Source organism: Ambystoma mexicanum, chromosome 12 (genome assembly GCF_040938575.1).
Source record: "Ambystoma mexicanum isolate Mex_15411 chromosome 12, UKY_AmexF1_1, whole genome shotgun sequence".
Classification (NCBI taxonomy): domain Eukaryota; kingdom Metazoa; phylum Chordata; class Amphibia; order Caudata; family Ambystomatidae; genus Ambystoma; species Ambystoma mexicanum.
The window spans coordinates 1,156,266,735-1,156,287,631 of NC_090936.1; positions in this window are offsets into that span (position 1 = coordinate 1,156,266,735).

Genomic DNA, 20,897 nt, shown 5'->3' on the forward strand with positions numbered 1-20,897 from the left:
GGCAATGCTCCCTCTCCCCAATGAAGTCCGATGGGGAAAAACACAATCTCATAATTGGGCTCAGACGCTAATGTTACCACCAGTGGTAAAAGTAATTCTGTTTGTCGATATTAGTAGTACTTATACCACCAAACTGGTGTTGGGGAGCAGGGGCAAAAGCCCCATGCCCCTAAGAGATTTCGGACGAGGTAATTGCAGAAGGAGATGTTTTCGGGGAACTGGGAATATGGAAGGGGTGTCCCCTGTAGAAGCTGGATTGTAGCGGAAATATAGTGAATTTTGGTATTAACATCACGTATGCAGTAAGACGCCATTTTAGAAGATGCCAAATGGAGGCCTAGTGCCACTGCTATGCCAGTATGCTTAATTCTGTCCCAAGGGTTAACAGGATGTATGGGAATCCCATGTTTGCAGCCCAGGCAACCCTGCCAAAGGATGATTCAATCGAAGACACACAGTTCTCCATTGTCTCATATCATTAGTGCATGTAACTCAGAAGGAGTGTGCTCTGCAAGGCCAAGAGAGGGCTGCCGTCGATCTGTGAAGAGCTATCCCACGAGAAAGAGGGTGAGGGCTTCAGGCCTTCGCCAGTCCAGATTTCTAAGTTATAGCGCCCAGGGACACCGAGTCAAGGACATAAGAATTTGAGTGCACTGACCAGCCCAAGACCCCAGGCTTCCCCCACTGTTGGATCATGTGATTTGGGCTGCGAGGTGCCAGGGGAGAAGGTTACACATTTAGGACTGTGTGTGGGAAAGTTGTGGAGGTGCCGGCCTGTCTGGGACCAGGGGTTGACGTAGTTATGAAGAAGTTATCACAACCTCGAAAGTATCCACCTCGCTCATGTCCTTGGAACCAGGTGCACGGTAGAGCTATGAAAAATAATGGATTGTATATGTAGACTGTCAATTTGAGCCTTTGTCACCGATGATGGAAGAGTAAGATCCACACGTGGAAGAAGATGGACAGAAGATGCTGGTACCAATCGCCTGACATCCCATATGGAGCAGGCTATACGTGTATAGGGTCACACCAAACAGCTACATAGATTTGTAACCTATGTAATGAACGTCACTCATGATGTTATGTACCTTTATTACACATTGCTTATGCTGCGTTTCTCAGAGCGCTCCGTGGCAGCAGAGTTCTTTGTTGGCACATACTTGTGTTTCTGTGAGGTTATACCTTGTTCTCCTTGCAAGAGGTGTGCTGGGCCTTTTTCCCTAGTGGGTTGCATTTCTTCTGGTGTGAGCATTGAGGGGTTATTCAACAAATGTGGTGCCCCTGACATGATCCCAGATTTCCCACAGAGACAGAGGATTCCAGGTCGCACATCTGGAGGGGCTGCACCCACCTGCAACGACCACCAGTCCCAAGCGCGCAACTTGGTCTAAAGGAGCTGTTTTGACAGAATTCCTGTCCGCTCTTTGGAGCGGGGCACAGATCCTAGGATTGTGCAGGCTGTTACTGGGACGCTTTAATATAGGGGTGAACACACAGATGTAAGTACACATCTTGCAGGTGAAAACAATGGTGGAGGACGCTGAGAAAGAAATTGGGGGAATTGAGAGAAAAGTGTGTGGGGTTGTGAGTGCTGAAGAAGAGGGGGTGAGAAAAAGTTTGGTGTAATGGTGTGAAGACCACGTGACGGTTATATATATATTTTATTATTATACATATATAAGAAGAGACATGGAGCAGTGGAATCCTTTCTGAGGTAGGGAAGAAGATGGTGGCATATTTTGAAAAAAGATAAAATAATACAGAAGTGTTGGCTCTGTATAATTAGAGGGCTCAAATTCCTGTGCCCAATATAGTTTGGGTGTGGGAATATGGTGAAGTAGTGGTTGTTATTTTAGTTTATTGTTTTAGCTTATTGTTTTAGTGTTTTTAACTTGTATTGTGTAGTGGGAGTGGGCCAAGGGAGGGCCTGCGGGAGGAGTAGTATGGGTGGGGTGTGTGTGTGAGAAGAGTGTGTATGCATGCATGGAGTGGGTGAAAGCAACAGGAGTGTTCGTAGGGGGCGACAGGGTAGAGGGGGCGAAGAACCGATAGGAATGCTTATGACAGACTTATTTTGTATATAATGTGACACTTTTATATATTTGGTTTGTTAACATGGGGGTAGTTACACCGTTAGAGTACATGTGCAGTGCATTGCCATTGTATAAGGATACAATTGAGAAATATCACAAGCAGTGGGTGGCGGGGATACAGGGGCGTATGTTTCGCCCATGGCCTGAGTGGGGTACGAACCACAGAGGGCTATTGGAACACATGTATACCTTTCTGGCAGCTAAATATAATGGTAAAAAGCTTCAAAGGAGGAAAGAGATTTTAGAATTATGGAAGATGGTGGGGGACATAGAGGACAATGATGAGTGTAAATCCCAGTGTGATGATGGCCCAGCCTGAACTGTAGTTAAATCAGTAGTATCTGAAGAGGAACCTTTTCCTCCACACCCAGCAGGATGTTACAAGTGTTGTGGGAGGAAGACTGGGACACAATGGATGAATTAGAAGATGACAAAGAGGTGCATACAATAACCTCGCGGTTAGACAGCTTGTGGGATCCGCAGTTGAAGAACAGATTTTGGTGGGCAGCGGTGGCAAGCGCTGGCAAGGAAAAAGGTAAGTGACGACAAGAAGTGGAGAAGGGGAGTGGGTACACAGTTGCCATTATTTCACAAAGGCCCTGGGAAAACGCAGTATGTACCTTGGACTCAGAGGAACAAAAAAACCCTATTAAAACTATTCTGCCCTTAACTGCAGGAGAGCAGATATGTGCGATCGAAAAACAAACAGGTGGCATCCCATTGGCAGTGGGAGATAAAAAAAAGTTTGCATGTAGCATTTGTGGGGGATCAGGTAGAGGACGTTTTGGTTAAGACTGGATACCCAGGAGTTAAGATTAATGATGTGCATGACGGGGCGTACCTCAACAACATCAGAGCGCAGGTGTGGGCTGCACTTCGGTGGGCTTTCCAGATACACTGGATTTGCAGTCCATAAGGCAGTATACAATGGGGGATGATGAAGACGCCTCCCAATACATTTTGAAAGTACAGTAGATGTGGAGAGCAGAGACGGGCGAACAGTGGGACCGGTCAGCTCCACTTTTCTATTTTGTTATTAAAAGGGGATTGCCCCAGGAAGTTCAGAAAGCTCTTGATAAGATTGTGGGCATTGAGTTGAAAGGTTGGGCGGAAATACAGACTATAATTATACATCACTGTAACCGGATCAAAGTAAGAGAGAAGGAAACAACACAAGGGTTGCAGGCTGAGAAAGCGAAACTAGTACAGAAGAAACTAGCAAGAATAACAGTTGAAGGGGCAATCACGGCAGTAACTCAAACAGACTCAGCCATGCAGGCAGCAGTGTGAACGGACACAAGAATAGCAGCATTTTGGCCAGGCAGAGGGCAATGGAATGGTGGGTCTCAGTCACAGCACCCAGAGTGGTACCAAGGGGGTCAGCAGAGGGGGAGAGGAGGGTTTCAAGGCGGGGGGGGAGGCAGAGGTGGATTTGGAGGAATAGGGCCAAGGGGGGAGCGGGACCAGTTCAGTGTTGGGGATGCAGAAAGATGGGTCATTTTGTAAGAGAGTTCAAAGCAGGATGGGAGCGTGATACAATCAGTACACTCCTGTAGGCCCAGTACCACAACAGCAACACTTTCTGGCACCCCCAATACCCACGTCAGTACTATATGGGCTACACCAGGCTTATGCCCATCTGCCACCACAACACCTTGCCCCGTCCAGCAACACAACACAAGCTGCACCGCCAGGCCAATCATATAGTGCCCAAATGCCCAGAAGCAATGCTGTTCCTAATGGGACAGTGCATACCTATTGAGGAGTAGGTGTCGTGGGAGGCAACCCTGTTACGCTCCGGGGTACAAACACATATCCAGACTAGGACAGCCCACAGAATGCTCTTGTACGCCCTGTTCTGTCCATGTCTATCCACCCAGGTGAGGAACCCTTGGATGGCACTGAGATAGGAAACAAGCAATTCATCGTTATGGTTGACACGCAGGTCACTAAATCATGTATTAGTGAAGGAAACTTCCTGTTATCAGGTGACATTCTTGACGTGCAGGGCTTCTCTGGGGCTGTTGCAATGGTTCCTTTTACAGAAGACTGACCCATCAAAAAAATAGGAGGCAAGTTGGTGCGTGCACCCTTATTATATTCGGAAACCTCACCAGTAAATTTGTTAGGGCGTAATCTCTTGACCAAACCTAATATGACCATCTCCTTTACAGATTGTGGAATAGGATGTGCTAGCCCCGGATGTGTGCCCTGAGAGCAATGATGATAATACATGCCAGAGGTGGGGAAGTGGTGATTCACGGCATTTCTGTTCACCCCGACATGTTTGTGTCCAGGATTACAGTTTTGCTTGAAGCAGTGCCCGAGGTTGGAAAAGTGTGTCGGAGGGTACCATCTGATTTTATGTCTATACCCGTTGTGTCCCCAGAGCTTGTGGCAGGTGGAATAATTTCACTAGATTTGCAAGGGAGTGGTGGTGTCAGAAAAGAAGATTGTGGTAGTTGTCACCGATTCAGACAGTATTGTCTATTGATCCAACAGTACCCTTGAGAGAGGTAACAGATGCAGAATTGTTTAAGGATTGGGTTGATGATGGCGAGATAGTGCTGGCTATTTGCATATGGTACAATACCATGTCGTGTAGAGGAGCAGCTGCATGCCTCTGCAGGAAACCCTGCCCCCTACCTCCCATATGTTGGAGACCTGAGATTGTGCCGTGTTTGACACCAGCAGTTGTGCCAATACCGCAGAGTGTGTTTGAAAGAAGATACCCGTTGAGAAAACCGTCCCGAATGTATCCGCGAAGCAATGGCAACCTAAGGGAGGAACTCCCTGAAGGAATATGAAAAAGAGCAAATAAAGGAGCTAGTTATTACACAAGAGACATATATGATATCCCAAGATACTGGCTGAAGAGGTGCCCTGACATACCACATGCCCAGCATATAGGTGGAGGCCTTCTAATGTGCCCCTCCTGCATGCATTGACTATCCTTCTGTGTGTTTTGAAACCCACCTTGGTTATTCTGGAAGTCTCCCTAATTATTCTGGTAGCCTCCCTGATTATTCTGGAAGCCCGTACCTCGAAAGCCTCCCCTTCCCCGTTGTGAAAATCCACTATTATTTAGATCAAACTTCCTTTGGTTATTCACCTGTGGCATGTTTGCTGCTTGCTGTGAATCTGACCAGTCTCCACTAGTCAGCATTGCCCCTTCAATGGCGTACTTGGATAGTTTTTTCTGCACTAGCTTTGCCTTTTCACCTTTCCTAACATCATCTTTCTTTCGATTCTTCTCTTGCAAAAGCCTGCAATAATGCACAATGGTCAGCTGTATTTCTGACCACAGCTTCGCTTCCATGCCCACCAATTTCTTGAGCTGCTTCTGCACTGCATCTGGCAGCCCTTAGCACAATATATGATAAAATACAGGTATAGATTTTCCCTAAGCCTCCCGTGTCTCCAAGGTCCACTGCTCTTGAAAACTTTGAATGTAAACAAGCAGATCCTCCCCTTCCTGCATCTTTTTCACCATTATAGCTACCATATCTGACGTGTCCAGATACAGTACCCTAAGCGCTTTCCAGACTGCCACCCTACAGTTATTTAGCATGAGCAGTGTTCACTGTTGTAACACTAGAATACCCTGCTCTTGAACAAACATCATCAGCCCTCTCCACAAGGATAGCAATCAGGAGACCTTTAATGTCCCCTATAGCTAACATGTTTCCTCCTGTTATTTTCTCTGACTCATGTAGCCATTTCCCAGCGTCAGAAGTTAAACTCAGGAGTTTGCACCTTAAATTGTCCTTATCAATTTGTGGCCAAGGTATATACTGTGGCCTTGCTCTTCCCTTTTCTAACAAAGGAAACGGTGAAATCCCAAACTCGCATTGTCACCCATCGTCTGTCTATCCAACGCAGGAACAATGGTTACGCTCCGCCTTCTACCTGGCAGTGACCTTAGCCTGCTTACATACAGTGGCAAATCCCCCCCTGACCATGGGATCGCTCTTTAGGTCAGTCTAGCAGCGTCAATGATTCTGACGTCCGAGATTTGGGTAGGTCTATATCCGACCATCTTACTTCCTTATCCATTGAAAAACACCCTTCAGGGCCGCATGCGTCGCCTTCCTCTTTCCAACGGAAGGTTGCTCTATCCTCGTCTGACATATCCTGTCCCCAACTTGTGTGACTTCTCTACTCTTCGTCTCTATTCAGAGTCAGTCTAAAGACAGCTCTTTTGGCTTAAAACTACATGAGGCTCCCTCTTTGTCGTACAGCTGCATACTCTTGAGTTGATCATTTTTACCCTTCCCTTGCAGGACTTTCTTAGTCGTCATATCATGATAGACCCAATGCTTCTTGAGTCAAACTTGTCCTCTAGATTTGCTCTAGACGGACCTAATATTGGCTCATGTGCTGGGAAGAACTATTCTATATCTTCCCATGACACTACTGGATTAGGATCCATTACGTCCTTTTCCATACGATCCATATTGTGTGCCCTCTGCCTTCTCTTTCATTCTAACTCATCGTCAAATTCTCTTCGCTTTCTTGCTTCCTTTCTTACCCTTGCTTCCTCTTTTCTCTTCATGTCTCTTCTCTCATTTGGCCTTCGTATTTCCTCATCTTTACGTCTTTGCATTCTTTTATACCTTCATTTCTGATCTTCTTCCTCCATTCTTTTCCTTTCTACTCTTTCTCGTTCTTCGATTGCCCTCTGTCTGGTGTCATATTTTCTCTGCTCCTCTGCTCTTTCCTGCTTTCTCAATTGCTCCTCCTGATACAATTGTTCCTGTCTTTGTCTATCCTTTCTTTTCGTCCCATCGTCTTTCAATCTTTCCTCTTTTTATCCTTTTGTCTTGCTCATCTCGATCTTCCCTTTGCCTTACATCCTCGATGCCTCCAGGTGAGGCCTCCCTCATCGCTTTCCGTAAATCTATGAAAACCATCCTCTTCACATAAGGTCCTTTGTATCAGCATGAATACTATACATATGACCCATTGCATAAGCTGGAATGTAATGACCAATTGCATAAGCTGTAATGATAGAATTATGTCTGTTGTATTTATAATGTATCAACGACTGCTACCATTCCTGTACCTCTGTAACTAAGCTCTTACAAGTAACAATGGCTCAATGCCCCTGAGATGTCTGCGCGCTATATAAATATAAATAAATAAATACATAAATAAAGGCTCTTACCATCAAGTTTGAGCAAAATCTGACCACCCATCCATTCGTTCTGTATAAGCGCTAACTCATCAGTCTTCTCTTTTTCTCCTTTTTAATCTCTTTGCATACATTAAGTATCCAGTATACAAGAGGCGGCTCCTCTCTCTCCTCCTGATACATCCTGATACATCTTCCAGAGCTCTAAGCTCGCTAGTCGCTTTTCTAATCTTTTTCCTGTATATGCAGCATGCAAATATGTCATCATATGCTGCAGAACTGCCTTCGATAGTGATCCCCCTTGTGGCCATGTCATGAACATTTTTGTCTGCTGTGCCCTCAACCCACTCTGCACTGTACTTTCTAAGCTTGGGTGCATGCTTGGGTAGCTGCTTGCCGAGGTGTATAAGCGGAGTAATATCCTCCATTTTGACATGTCACTCTTGACTGTCAATACTCACCTTTACTCTTTGCAAATTCAAAAATACGTTTCAGAAAAACAAAACAATATGAGCGTGCACCAATCGTTGCAGGCTCCAAATCCTCTATATTACGTTTTTTACTTTAATATATTTTTTCAATAAACATCATCAGTTCAATAAGAGCAAATAAATAATTACTTCACAATTCTCGTGTTTTTCTTTTTCACGTCTATCAATTCCTCTATTGTTTTTTCACCATATATAATCACATAAAATGAACAGACAGATGGACTCGACCGGCACATATATCTCACAGTCTTCTCTTTAAATCCTGTCTTGCCCCTAAAAATACCCCGATATGGGATGTAAGTTGCCCTCTTTAAACTCGTCTTTAACAGAGTTCATAGTCTACGTCACCCGTAAATAGGGCTCTAGGTGTGACTTCTTCTGTTCCGTTCTATAAAACGCAGGTAACCTGGGCATATCCTTTATCGTGGCCTCTCCTCATGATACCGCTTAATTGCTTGGCCTCCCCTCAAGTCAATTTACTTAATATTCAATACTCATCGTTCTCAAGTTACTTTATCCCAGCGACCCTCCTTTACTCATTTTTCCCTTATCATGTTCTTCACCCACTGCCCATTCACACTTTTGCCACCTCACTCAGTTTTACTCACCATTCGGTTTTTGACTTCCGACTTCCGACTCTCGGGATCGTACGCCTCCTCAGTAGCCTCTTCAACTTTCCATCCACTCAGCTTTCTGTAGACGCTGGGAAGGGTTTCTGACTGAAAACAGGGGACCCAGCTGACCGGGCTTGCAAGACTTGCGTTTAACTAAAAGCGCTATTTACAGGGAGCTTCATGTCCTTTCAGCCAAATGGAAGAGGTTGTGCGATATTTCCGGGACCCGAAAGTTTACTCATCTCAATGGGTATCTAACCATCTTATCTCTGCTACCACGTGAACTGGGGTCTTGCAGCCATCTAAGATGAGGTAGAAATACCCTTGAGATGGATGGGGATGCAGAAGTTACTCAAACATCCATAATCGAAATGACTCAGGTAGTTGGCAAAAGAATAATATCAATTATCTAAAACAGGGAGCACAACAGACATCAACGGACATCTCAGCGTAAGATCTCTCAATGCATCTTGAAAAAAAGCATTTTTATGGCAAAAAATCGTCATAGGTGACGTCAACCTACATATTACTAATGTCATCCTACGTAGCAGACTACAAAAACCTAGTGGCAAGTGTTAAAGGGTCTAGGGGAACATCTAAGTATACAATCCATAATGTGATAGGTTTCTTAACAGCAGTTAGGACAACTAAGCCCTCCCCTAAAACAGGTAACTATGAACGTTACTAAATATACAACGTCCCATTGACTACACAAACTATAGGACACTTAATCATGCGGTCCCCTACCATTGATTGGCACTCTAACCTCCGTCAGTACTTTTCCACTTACGTTAGCAGCACGCAGACTGGGTTTCCAGGTGCTAGTGAGCTACTCTTCAACCATAGCTTCCCATCAATTGATATAGTCAACCATCATTACCTCAGTGGTCTGCTGTCAATTAGGGCTTTGAACTTGTCCTTGGGAGTGTTCTTTGCTCTGAAGAATTCAGGGGAGTGAAGGCACGCTATGCCCACATGCGTAGGTGTGACCATCATGTTCGTCCAACTTCATCCCTCCATGTGACTGAAGACCACAAAATCAAGCCTCTCATGTATTAAAAATACTATTTTCCAATAGACCTCCGACGTCTTCCTTGATTTGTTCATGCTTCCTGAACAGGAGCTATGTTCTTTCACACGATTTGTATCCAATGTCTGCTCACTCCAGCCTGATACAGCCATGGCTTCTTGGCTCATCCAGCCTCGCCTTTCTGAGATTCACTTTGTAATTCACTTGTTTTCTAACTGCAACATACTGGAATAGATGCCTGCCTTCTTTTGCTCAGCACTGCTATAACACGTAGTGCAGACATCCATTCTTTACTCGCATATATATATATATATGTTGGTGCATACCGCAATATCTATTCACTACTTAGCTAGCCTCAAGAATACTTTGTCTGCTTGCGTTTCTTTGCATCTGTACACGTGTAAACTGACTTAACATCTTCATCAGTTCTGAAACATATGTTTCTTCATCTTGATCCCAAAATGCCACTTATCTCCAATACTTTCTCGATGCCTTATAGAATATCTGCATTCTCTAGTCTGTGCATCTCTTCTATGTACGTCAGCTCTGCTCTGTGTGACGTCAACATTCGTCTTGGCCATTCATAGGTCCTGCCTCTTCCAGGATTTAATTCAAATGGCCATCATACTGTCTCATATGCAGGTATGGTTTCCTTAATGGGAACCTTGCTTCTAGGATTCTCCTTGGTATCAGTATTTTTACTGGTACCGAGCGTGTCTCACACTCTGGTTCCCAACATATAGGCAAGATGGGCGAGGTGATTGAGGTGTAGGTACTTAGCTCCTTCTCTGCAGTCTGTATGTGCACTCACTCGTTATGCATCGAGTTGCTGCAACAGCGTCTGCCTCAGGGCATCCATTTCCTCATGGAGAAGTATCCTTGTGGCTGAGAGTTCCTCACGCAGTGCAGTCCTCAAGCTATCCATTTGACGGTGACTCGTTCTACGAGATGCCAACAGCTCACACCTTAGGGCCTCTCTCGGTGCCCTAGCATCTACATGCAGGGACTCCTGCAGACACCTCAGATCAGCCCGTCTGCCCTTGATGTTGGCCACCACACCAGTGTGTGGGAGTGGCTTGAGGACCGCATGATCTGCAGCCCTTGCGCATGCCGCTAGTGGGGACACGTTCTTGGCCAGTTGATTGATGCCCTCTGCAATTCTATCCAACAAATTGCTTTTCCGGATGGCGTTACTCAACATTTGCGGCTCCCACACTGTCTCTCCAGCCTGTACACGTCCACCACATGTGCGGGGACCACGGCGGTGTGAAGCATGGGACCAAGCCCGTTGCTCGGGTGCCTCTGTCATTGGCTGCAGGTCTGCAACCCTCTGCTGGACATCAGCCACAGAACCTGACACCAACTCATGGCGCGGTGGCCTTGTAGCCGTAACCACCGCGGATGTGGCGCCCGCCACTGACTGGCCTTGTGTATCCAGTTGCACTTCCGCAAAACCAACAGCCCAATATGACCTGCCCGTGGGGGCGCTCACCTTCTCCCTCAGCGAGTACTCCATGTCTGGACCTGCATCCGAATCAACAGAGTCAGATGAATCTGAAGAGGCCGGGGCATGGCTGATCATGGCCTGTTGCACCTGTGGATTTTCGTAGTGCAGTACACCATGGCCTAGACTGGAGGACTGACGTACCGACTCCTCTTCTTCCTCCTCCTCCTCTGAACCCGCTGCATCATCACCTGCACATGAACAGAGATTGACATTTGGAGTCATGTGTGTCCTGACAAACATGCACATGTGCATCAAAGGGCAGTCACACACAACATGGCAGGACACCCATGCATCGGACATCCCAATATCCTTGTAGAGCTCTAAACCTCCACCCTAACAAATGCAGTGGATACCATTGCTCCCCCTGACAGCTCGCACAGTGACACCCGTCAGACACTCCAATGCTTGGTTCAACCCAGAGTTACTAGAACTCAGAAACAGAAAACAGTTTGCCCAATCTGCTTGGCAAAAAAACAACTTCAGACTCCACGGGAATAGAGTTCGCCAAGGTAGCAAAAGCGTACAAACAGGCGATTATGCTGGCAAAATTCACATGCTTTAATCAGAGAATATCCAATGCTAAGTCAGATTGAAGGGAAATCTTCACCATCTTCAGGGAACTAGAGACCCCATCTGCTACCACTGAGACCCTCACCAAGGATGAAGACTGGTGCACAAATACCCAAATCGCCATGCTCAGCCAAATGGACCTACTAAATAAAAAGAATCCACACCAATCAGAACAACCTGCACACTCCCCTCCACACAAATACAGCCAGCACCAATGAGACAGCCACCCCAGATCTCCTGAGGTTGTCCTTCAAGGAAGTCTCGGAACACGAAGTTCTCTCCATCCAAAAAAACCTCAAACCCCCAAAATGCAAAGGGGATATATGGCCTGCCAGGATCATCACCAAGGACTGCTCTGTAATCCTCACACCTTTCACCACAGCCTTTATCAATGCCTCCTTTGCCTCGGGATGAACCCCAGCTAGCCTCAAGGAAGCGTGGGTACTTCCCCTACTGAAAAAACCCTTGCTAGATCCTACGGTGCTCAATAACCATAGGCCCATCACAACAGTTTCTTACCGGCTGAAAATCCTTGACAGAGCTGCTTACTTGCCGGTCCAACAGTTCCTAGAAATCAACCACATACTAGGCCTATTCCAATCCGGATTCCGCCCGGCCATGGCACGGAATCAGAGCTGCTGGACTTAAAAACACAGATGGATGAGATCAGGGATGGGGTCAAGCCTGCCCTGCTCCTCTTTCTGCCCCTATTGGCTGCTTTTGACCTAGTGGATCACAAAATCCTCTGCCACCATCTCACTATCTCTGCCCACTTCTCTCAGGAAGCAACCTCATGGATTGGCTCATTCCTTGAAGGTAGAGTTATGAGAGTGTTTGCAGAGAACACGATTACAGCCCTCCACCCCCATCCCTGCAGGGTCCCACAAAGCTCCTTTATCTTCCCTACACATTACAATATGTGCTTCACAAGACTGCTTTTTGACAGTTTGAACTCCATCAGCATAGCCTATAGCAACTATGCCGATGACACCCAGGTCCTTCTCCCTCTGACAGGAAACTATGTAAAAGACTCCAAGGCCCTCAGTATGGCTTTCTCCACCATTCAGGCCTGGATGGCGGTAAATCACCTCTGCCTAAATAGGGATAAGACCGAAATCCTACTATGATAATCACTCCTTGTGACCTTGCTCAAAAGGAGACACCTGCCATATTCTGCTTTACTCCTGTCACCACCACAGACATGCTAAACACGCTAGCTTTTCTGCGTCCCTCTTAATGTTTGGAAAATGTGATTCCCCGAATCTCATTTTACAACACAGAGTCATTTATGTCCCTTTTTGTGTTAGATTTGTGAACTCTTCCTTTCTCTGTAACCATGCCTATGGGGCCTCATTCTGAGGTTGGTGATAAGGGGTTAACGGTGTCGGTATGGGTGCCGTTAACCCCTTGCCGCCGCATTACGAGGTCCTTTAGTGGGTCCCGCTAAGGGTGGCTGGTTTTACCAGGCGCCCTTAGTGGGAGCCGCTAAAGGACCAGCGAGCTAACAACAGGCCCGTTATTAGCTCCCTCCCCATTCCCATTGAGCCCTATGGGGGCTCGAATGAAGATGGGCATTTTGAATGAGGAATTACTGGGTCCTCCAAGGTTGGAATGCCCTGGTAATTTCTCATTCAAGGAACCCGGACTGGGGGTAGCCATGGCGTTAATAGCACCATAGCTACCTCCATACTCGTAATGACCCCCTATGTCTTAATAAGAAAAGTGACTGTTACACCTTTAATTAAGAAACCCGGGTTGGACCCTAAAGACGTATACAATCTATGTCCCATCACAAATTGTAACTTCCTTTTGAAAATCTTGGATAAATGTGCAACCTCACAACTCCAATCTTTCATCGAGGCTAATAACATTCTTCATATCAGACAATCAGGCTTTCGTCCATCATACAGCACTGAGACAGGACTTATCGACCTGCATTCACATATGAATCAGATCTCGGACAAAGGGAAAGCTGGTCTGCTCGTCCTTTTTGACTTATCAGTAGCGTTTGATCCCTTAGACCATGACGGGTTGCTTCGCAGTCTCAATGAAATTGGTCCACCCAGTAACAACGCAATGGAGTGGACTCAGTCCTTCCTCTAGCACAGGACCTCCAGAGTCTGTTGGAATAACGACACCTCGCCCTCATCCCCCATAGCATGCAGAGTTCCCCAGGGAGCATGCATCTCTCCTCTGCTGTTCAACCTGTACCTTAAACCACTGTGTGATCTCTTGGTCGACCTTAATGTGTTTTTCACAAATTACACCGACGACACGCACTTTGCAGAGTTGTCAGGAGACTATGATCAGGATTCCGCCTCTCTACAAACTATCTATAATCACATTGAAACATGGATTAACCAACATTGGATGAGCCTCAACAACAAGAAAACCGAGTTGTAAATCTTTGGCACGGCCCATGCCTTTTCAAAACTTGACTTTATAGATATGTGTCTTTTCCCATCAAAGACTGTCAGATTCAAGTATCAAGGAACATTAAAACATTAGGCTTTCATCTCAACTTCACCTTAGACTCTGACCACCATATTAACCAAATTATTAAAAACTGCATCTGCTACTGCGTTTACTCAAGAATCTAGGCCCTTTTCTCTCTGAAACCAACTGTTCTTCAGTTGCTCACGCTACGATCCTCTCCAGGTTGGACTATGGTAATGCGTTCTTAACAAGGGCATCTAAAAAAAATACTCAGGCATTGCAAGTAATACAAAATGATGCGGTGAGGATTATCAAAGAGAAGTCCAGTAGAGACTCTCTCAAAGCCGACAAGACTTGCACTGGTCACCTATGATGCCACTTGCATTACACAAGTAAAGTTGCATATGCACAAGGCCTGCTATACAGAGCAGTGGTCTGTGTGCACTGATTCCCCAACAGGCTAGTCACACCACATAATGTCATGGCTGGAAGTTCGGATATGCATCCTGATGAAGTATCCCGTGATTGGCATGTGACAATACAAACATAAAACACTGAAGCAAATTATGTGTGTGGTCGATGTGTATCACATGTACTTGATGTACAATGAAATAAGACAGACACCAAAACTGTGGCAATGAACGAAACATGTGGATGTGGCATTGTTTGGCGTGACACAGAGGTGTGCCCTGTGGGTGATTTGTGCCTGCCAGCGTGAACCTCAGGGACAATTGCAATTTGCATATGTGTCACACAAGCAAATCCTGCATGCAAGTACTGGCACGGCTATGTGGTCCAGCAGATAGTGATGTGAAAAGTCAAGCTGAAATGTGCCACACAGGAAAATCAATTAACGCAGGCCATGTGACAGAAGTGTACATGTTAGCAAACATGCATTGCCAAGGATGGCTGACAACTGCAGCCAGCTGTACAGCTACACAAATATGGGTAGATCAACCATGATCGTCCATGTGAACTTTGTGCAAAATGCCACGCACCAGATATATCCTCCAGGGTCTCCTTCGCTTTGCACTTGCTCAATGCTGATGAGTTGACTTGTGGCCTCTTCGATTGGAGTCCACTCCTCCTCCTCTACTGGCCCCCGTCCATTGGCCAGTGCAGAGGCAAGGATGGCACTGAGCTTGTGCTTGGTCCTGCGCATGAGATCATTCCACCGTTTCTGCATCTGGTCAAACGTGTGCATCTCCAGACCTACGGTGTTGATGAGGTCACTGACACGCCACCAATTCACCAATTGATGTGCAGATGTGAACATGCTACCCACATACAGGAACATCTCACGATGGTGTTAGGTCACATAGTCAATGAGGATCTGGAGCTCCTCATCTGTGAAGCTCCTCTTCCTCTGGTGGCCCGTCTCATGTGCCGTGTCTTGGGTTGGAGCCTCTTCCTGCTCTGCAGGGCGTCCCTTCTTGGCCCTAGTGGCCCTAGGTGGCACTGCTTCAGCTGTCTGGCTTTGACCACGTCGATGTCCAGGTGTCGGGTCGCCTGTGGGCTGAGACCCACTGCGCCCTCCTGGGGCTGTGGCTGGTGTGTCCTCTCCACGTCCCCGAACCCAGACCCACTCTGCTCTCTTTTCCTCTTGGGGCCTTTCCTCTCATGTTGGAGATGTTACGGTGTAATGGAAGGTACACCAAGGGATTGTTCTGGGCAATATGAGTAAAGGGACAGTCTATATGCTGTTCGATGTAGATATGTGGTCCAGCAAGGCTATAATGTACTCCAGAAGCAAAAATCTGATATGCCATATGCAGAAGCACCCCTAAACCTACGATACCTGGAATGCTTCTGAAAGTTGGAAAAAGCAGTGCACGATATGCAGAGGGACCCCAAAACCAAGAATTGTGTATGCGACACAACATAGGCCACAAAATGCACAAAAATACATGCGCGTATGCGCAGAGGCACCCGCCAAAAAGAAAAATATGGTATGTGTTCCCTGAAAGGAACAGATTGCAAAGCACCCCCAAATACGTGTAAACGATACTTGTCCATCTTCGTTCCTTTGCACGCACAACCAGTGTCACACATCCAAACTCCTAAATATCCCCACCAATGCTGTGAGCTGCATAGGCACGCTGCCTGCAGCGCATGTCATGTAACTTACGTGCCAAGGGCCTTCACTCGTTTTTCGGCTGCCTTCGTAGCTCTACCCGGCAGAATCCCCTCTCCTGCCTCTATGCCAGTTTTGCTGTTTTCTCCTGCCCTGTGATGCCTCTCACCTTGCCATCTGCTGCTGTCTGCCCACTGTGAGTGCCTGCTGCCCACTTGCACTGTGTTGCGAATGCCTGCTGACCTGCCATTGCCTATGCTCCTGTGTCCGGCCCTGTGACCACCTCAGCTGCCATGTCAGACTCCCACCTCTCCATTCCACCACCACTGCTCCACAGCCCATCTCCAGGGCCATTTTGCCCACCCACACCTGCCTTGGGGGATGCCATGTCTGCACCATCATCCTCTGAACAGAGCAGCACCCCCATGGCAGCGAGGCAAAAGGCTGCCAACTTCAGCTCCAGGGAAGTTGGCATCCTGGTGGATAAGGTCCTAGAGAACTATGATGCCTCATTGACCCAACAAAGCAACAGGGGAATGAAGGAGGAAAACAGATCTGGGAGGACATAACGGCTGCCATCAATGCAGAGGGTGTGGCAGTCCACTGCCACAAGAGCGACCATAAGCGATGGGAGGATCTCAAATCCAGGACCCACACTAAGGCATTGCGTGCCCTGAAGGCCGGCACAGCCATGGAGTTGCACTGTGCTGGCAGGTGCAAGTTTTCCAACACCAACATGCGTGTCCTGGCGAGGTTCTACCCAGAGCTTTATCTGCAGATTTGCGAGTGGAAACGGCATCTGGAAGCTTCTGGTGTGTAGCAATGTGGTGCACTGCTGTTCAGTGCATGTGTATTGTGGATGGGCCTGCATGTTTGTAGTTCCATGCGTATGTATGCAGCATGTGTGTCTCAGTGATCTACAGTGGTATGCAGCCCCCAGACAATGCTCCCCATGTGTGAAGTGACATCTGTTGATTGGACATGTGCTGGTATTTGCAGTGTGTGTAGTTGTACAGTTGCGCTGACACAATCCATGTTGCCCTGCGCAGGGGGAGCACAAGCCTCTTGCCCCCACTATGTTTTTGGGACCTGCGATTGTTAGTAAACATAGGTCTTCGCAACCCCAGCAGGAAAGGAGGGTTAGGGTGTCATTGGTTGGATGGGAAGGGCGTTTTAGGAAAACCGGGTGGAGGTTTAGGGAGAGGGTGTGGATGGGTAGGGAAAGGTTAAGGTAAGTACTGCTCCTCAGCTTCTGTGTTTCCTGTTGAGGCTGTTGCCTCTCCTCTCACACTCATGCACTTAATAATAATAATATTATTAATTTGCATTTATAAAGCGCTATAAACCCTCAGGCAACTGAGCGCTGCTTATTATTACCCACGGTGTGTGGTGCTCATTTATCGACCTCAGAAGGATGAAAGACTGGGTTTGAACCCACCGGGATTCGAACATGCATCGGCAGGCTCTGCATGGATGTCAAAGCGAGCGCTCTACTCACTGTGCTATCTGCCCAGCTGACCGGCCCTTTGCATTCACCCTCGCACTCACATCAAACCAGGATAACTACCAACTGTTGCTTCACAGGCGGTTTTCAAATTTCCCTCCAAAACAGCAATGACCTTAGCACTTTGCTTAACTCACAGTAGCACTTTGCTTGACATGATATGGCAGAGTATGGCGAGTAAACAAGAAAGAAAAAGTAGCTTTGTGGAGTGTCCTTAGTTGTCTCCTACATGCTGTCTGGGTCCTCAACACAGTGGAGGGGCTGCAAAAGAGAGGCGAGTGAGAGAATATACAAAAAGCCCTTGGTCACCACATTAGTGCATAGCTGATGGGGCGTTCACTGAACCCAGCGAACGCTTTAGGCTAAAGTGGATGGCGTGGTTAGTAACACAAAGGGGTGCCATTGTTATGAGGGACCATTCATGCAGTGCCGTCCTTTGGTTAGGGTCAGGGCGCTTTTCGTAGCGCCAAACAAGCATTTTCGTTCCAAGCGCTGATCTAGGTGCAGATTAGTCAGGGTATGGGTTAGCATGCAGGGACTGACGTGCGCCCAACTTATCTGCACTCAGAGCAGGGTCTAGTGTATCCGGCCAGGGAGGTTGTGGCCCCTGCTGGGGTTCCCCGCTCTAATGCGTCTCTAATGCAATCGCGCTACGTGGGTGACTCTTATCTGCACACTGAGCCGGGGCCAGGGTTATCCGGTGGAGGCTTGCCCCTGCTCGTGATCCGTGCTCTGGTGCTTGCGGCTCTGTGGCGCGCTGTTTGGCTTTTCTGCTGCTTCCCCACAGTTATCTGTAATGCAGCGAGGGGCCAGTGATCTGTTCCGGTGGGGCAGGGCCCCTCATACGTGCCCCGTTCTCGGGAGCTCAGCACAGCAGGTCTTGTCGGGTGAAGCTCTCGAGCACAAGCCCAGTGCTGGGGCTGTGCATGTTCTATCAGCGGTGTACACTCAAGATGTCTGCCGTTTTGTAGTTCTGTAGTCTCTGGGAGCTGTAGTTCGATGGGTTCCCCAGTATTTATCCTTGCAAAGAGGGCAAAGCAATAGTCTGTAGCTGTGCCTGAGCCTGCCTACTTGCTGCTGCTGCTGTGTGGTGCATCCCATCCTTGTGGTAGCACTATTCAGTTCTTTTTTTGGCTTGTTTAGCCCCCTCTGCCCTGCCTGGCCCCTGACATGTGCAAACTGTGCCCATGCAATGTCACTTGATGGTTAGACGTGCTTGGACAGCAAGGTTTCCAGATGAGGATGTGGTGCCCGTGTGAGGGGCATGCATGATGGACATGATGTTGTGTGGACCATTGCAATGTGTGGCTATCCACCATCAACATCTCGAGGAGACACGTGCGTATGGATGTTTGGCGGTGTCAAGTTGTGGCATTGACATTTTGGGGACATTGATGTGATATGTCATGCCGCTGCATGTGTACTGTTAAGGATTTCAATCAGGCGACACACACCTTGGTCTCGGCCTAGTATGTAGCGCACTACTGAGATGCTTTTCTCCTTATTTTATGCAGATTCAATTTGAGATGGTACACCACTCGTATCACACCCCCTTTTCAAATACCCCGGGTCACTATGGACCATGAACCGGGCTGGTTGGTAAAATGCAATATTTATTTATTTTAAAATTCAAAATAAATCATACCATTTTTAATATGGGGTAGCAATCACCAATGGGGTGATAAATACAGTGAGAATGTAAGCAATGCACTTGGTTTAACCGTCTAGTGGAATATATACAAAACACCAAGGAATAGGAGCACTTTTTAATTTAAGAAAGATAGCACCCGAGTTAGGATTTCCCCCTGCAATGTTCCCACAACCCCCAAATAGTTGAATTCTGAATGGATAGAAAGATACAGCAGGTAATCAGGAACAAGATGCAGAAAACGGAATCCAAATCCGACCTTCCCTCACCAAATAAGACTGGAAAACTGATTTTAAACCCCTTGCAATGTTATGAAATGACCTCGGAAATGGACAAATAATTAATTAATGTGCGGTTAAAAATGTAAGGTAAAATATAATTTCTCACTAAAGCAACCATGCATAGACACTAACAATCACCAGCAACACCAGCAATGGATTACAAAGAGCATACAATTGAAAAATGAGTGGAAATTTAGAACATGTTGCAGCAAAATGACATGTGTAAAAGTTGCATTTCCTTTCAATTTCTGTGTAAATTTACTGAAACGATTTTTAATAAAAATGGGTGAAATATTCTGATTTGGAGTGCGGGTTTTGGGCTGGGGAATAGGTATATGTAACAGGTACAATATAGAGGTGAAAATAGGTCTCTAGCTGGTGAATTGAGAGAGATTTGGAACGTAGTGTGAGGTTTGTTTTTAGGAAAATATAGCAGTGAAAAAGAGAAATCGGTTTTTAAAAGTGAAAGGCAAATTTTCCTTACACTAGATTTAATGGCTAAGAAAAGAGGAACGCCACCCGTGAATATAAAAGTTACGCTGCAGTTGTAACCCTTCACGCAGTGTACCCCTTTTCTTTAGGGAAAATTCATTTACTTAAACACAATATCGCTAAGGATTTATGATCTATGCAAGACAGAAATGAAGAGAAAATTGGTGCTAACACTTAGAGATCAAGGGCAAGATCACAGAGAATTCTGACAGTTTTAACAAGTTACCAGGATAGGGATACTATGGCTTAGAGAGTGGGATACGGATAAATGCAAGACAAAGCAGACTATGGATCTATATGGGGTAGGGATTATACTTACAGTCCACTTTAGTTTTGGGATTTTTGGACCGTCAACAGGTTCGGGTCATGACACAGCAACACGCCTGACCAAGGACAGCTGGGCAAAGACAGATGGCAGGGTCGGGTCACCGAATGGTAATTTTGGTCACTGGATGGCACAGGTACCTCTGGATGCAGTTAGTGGGCAACCAGTTAATGGGCAGCGAGCCAGGCTGGTTCAGGATGCTTCCCAAAGAATACCACAGCTTTCCCCTTTTTAATGGGAGATTAGTGGCTTGATTCTGGATCAATGGCCTTACTGGGAGTAGGATCAGCACTGCTTGGGTTTTGCAGTGGGCCCTGGAGTAGGGTCAACAATGCTTTGGCCTTGTAGTTGGAATCTGGACTCAGCAGGATGAAGGAAACAGGAACGCTGGTGCAGGAAAATCAGGAAGACTCTGTGTGTGTCTGTGTCTTGTCAGGCACTCTTATTTATAATGCACAGTGACATCATCCCAGTATATGGCTGGGCAGGCTTAGGTAAGCACACCTCTTACTGACGGGATGGGCCAGGGGTGCTGATCTCCGCCTCGCTCTCAACTGGTTGGATTTCAAAGCAGGAGGGGAGATTTATGGTGTGAGTTTACAATGTTCAAAAACCTCCCACAGTTATTTTAGCCAAAATCTGATTTTGCCACAAATGGTACATTTATACAGTTGACATCTCTTAGCAAATTATAT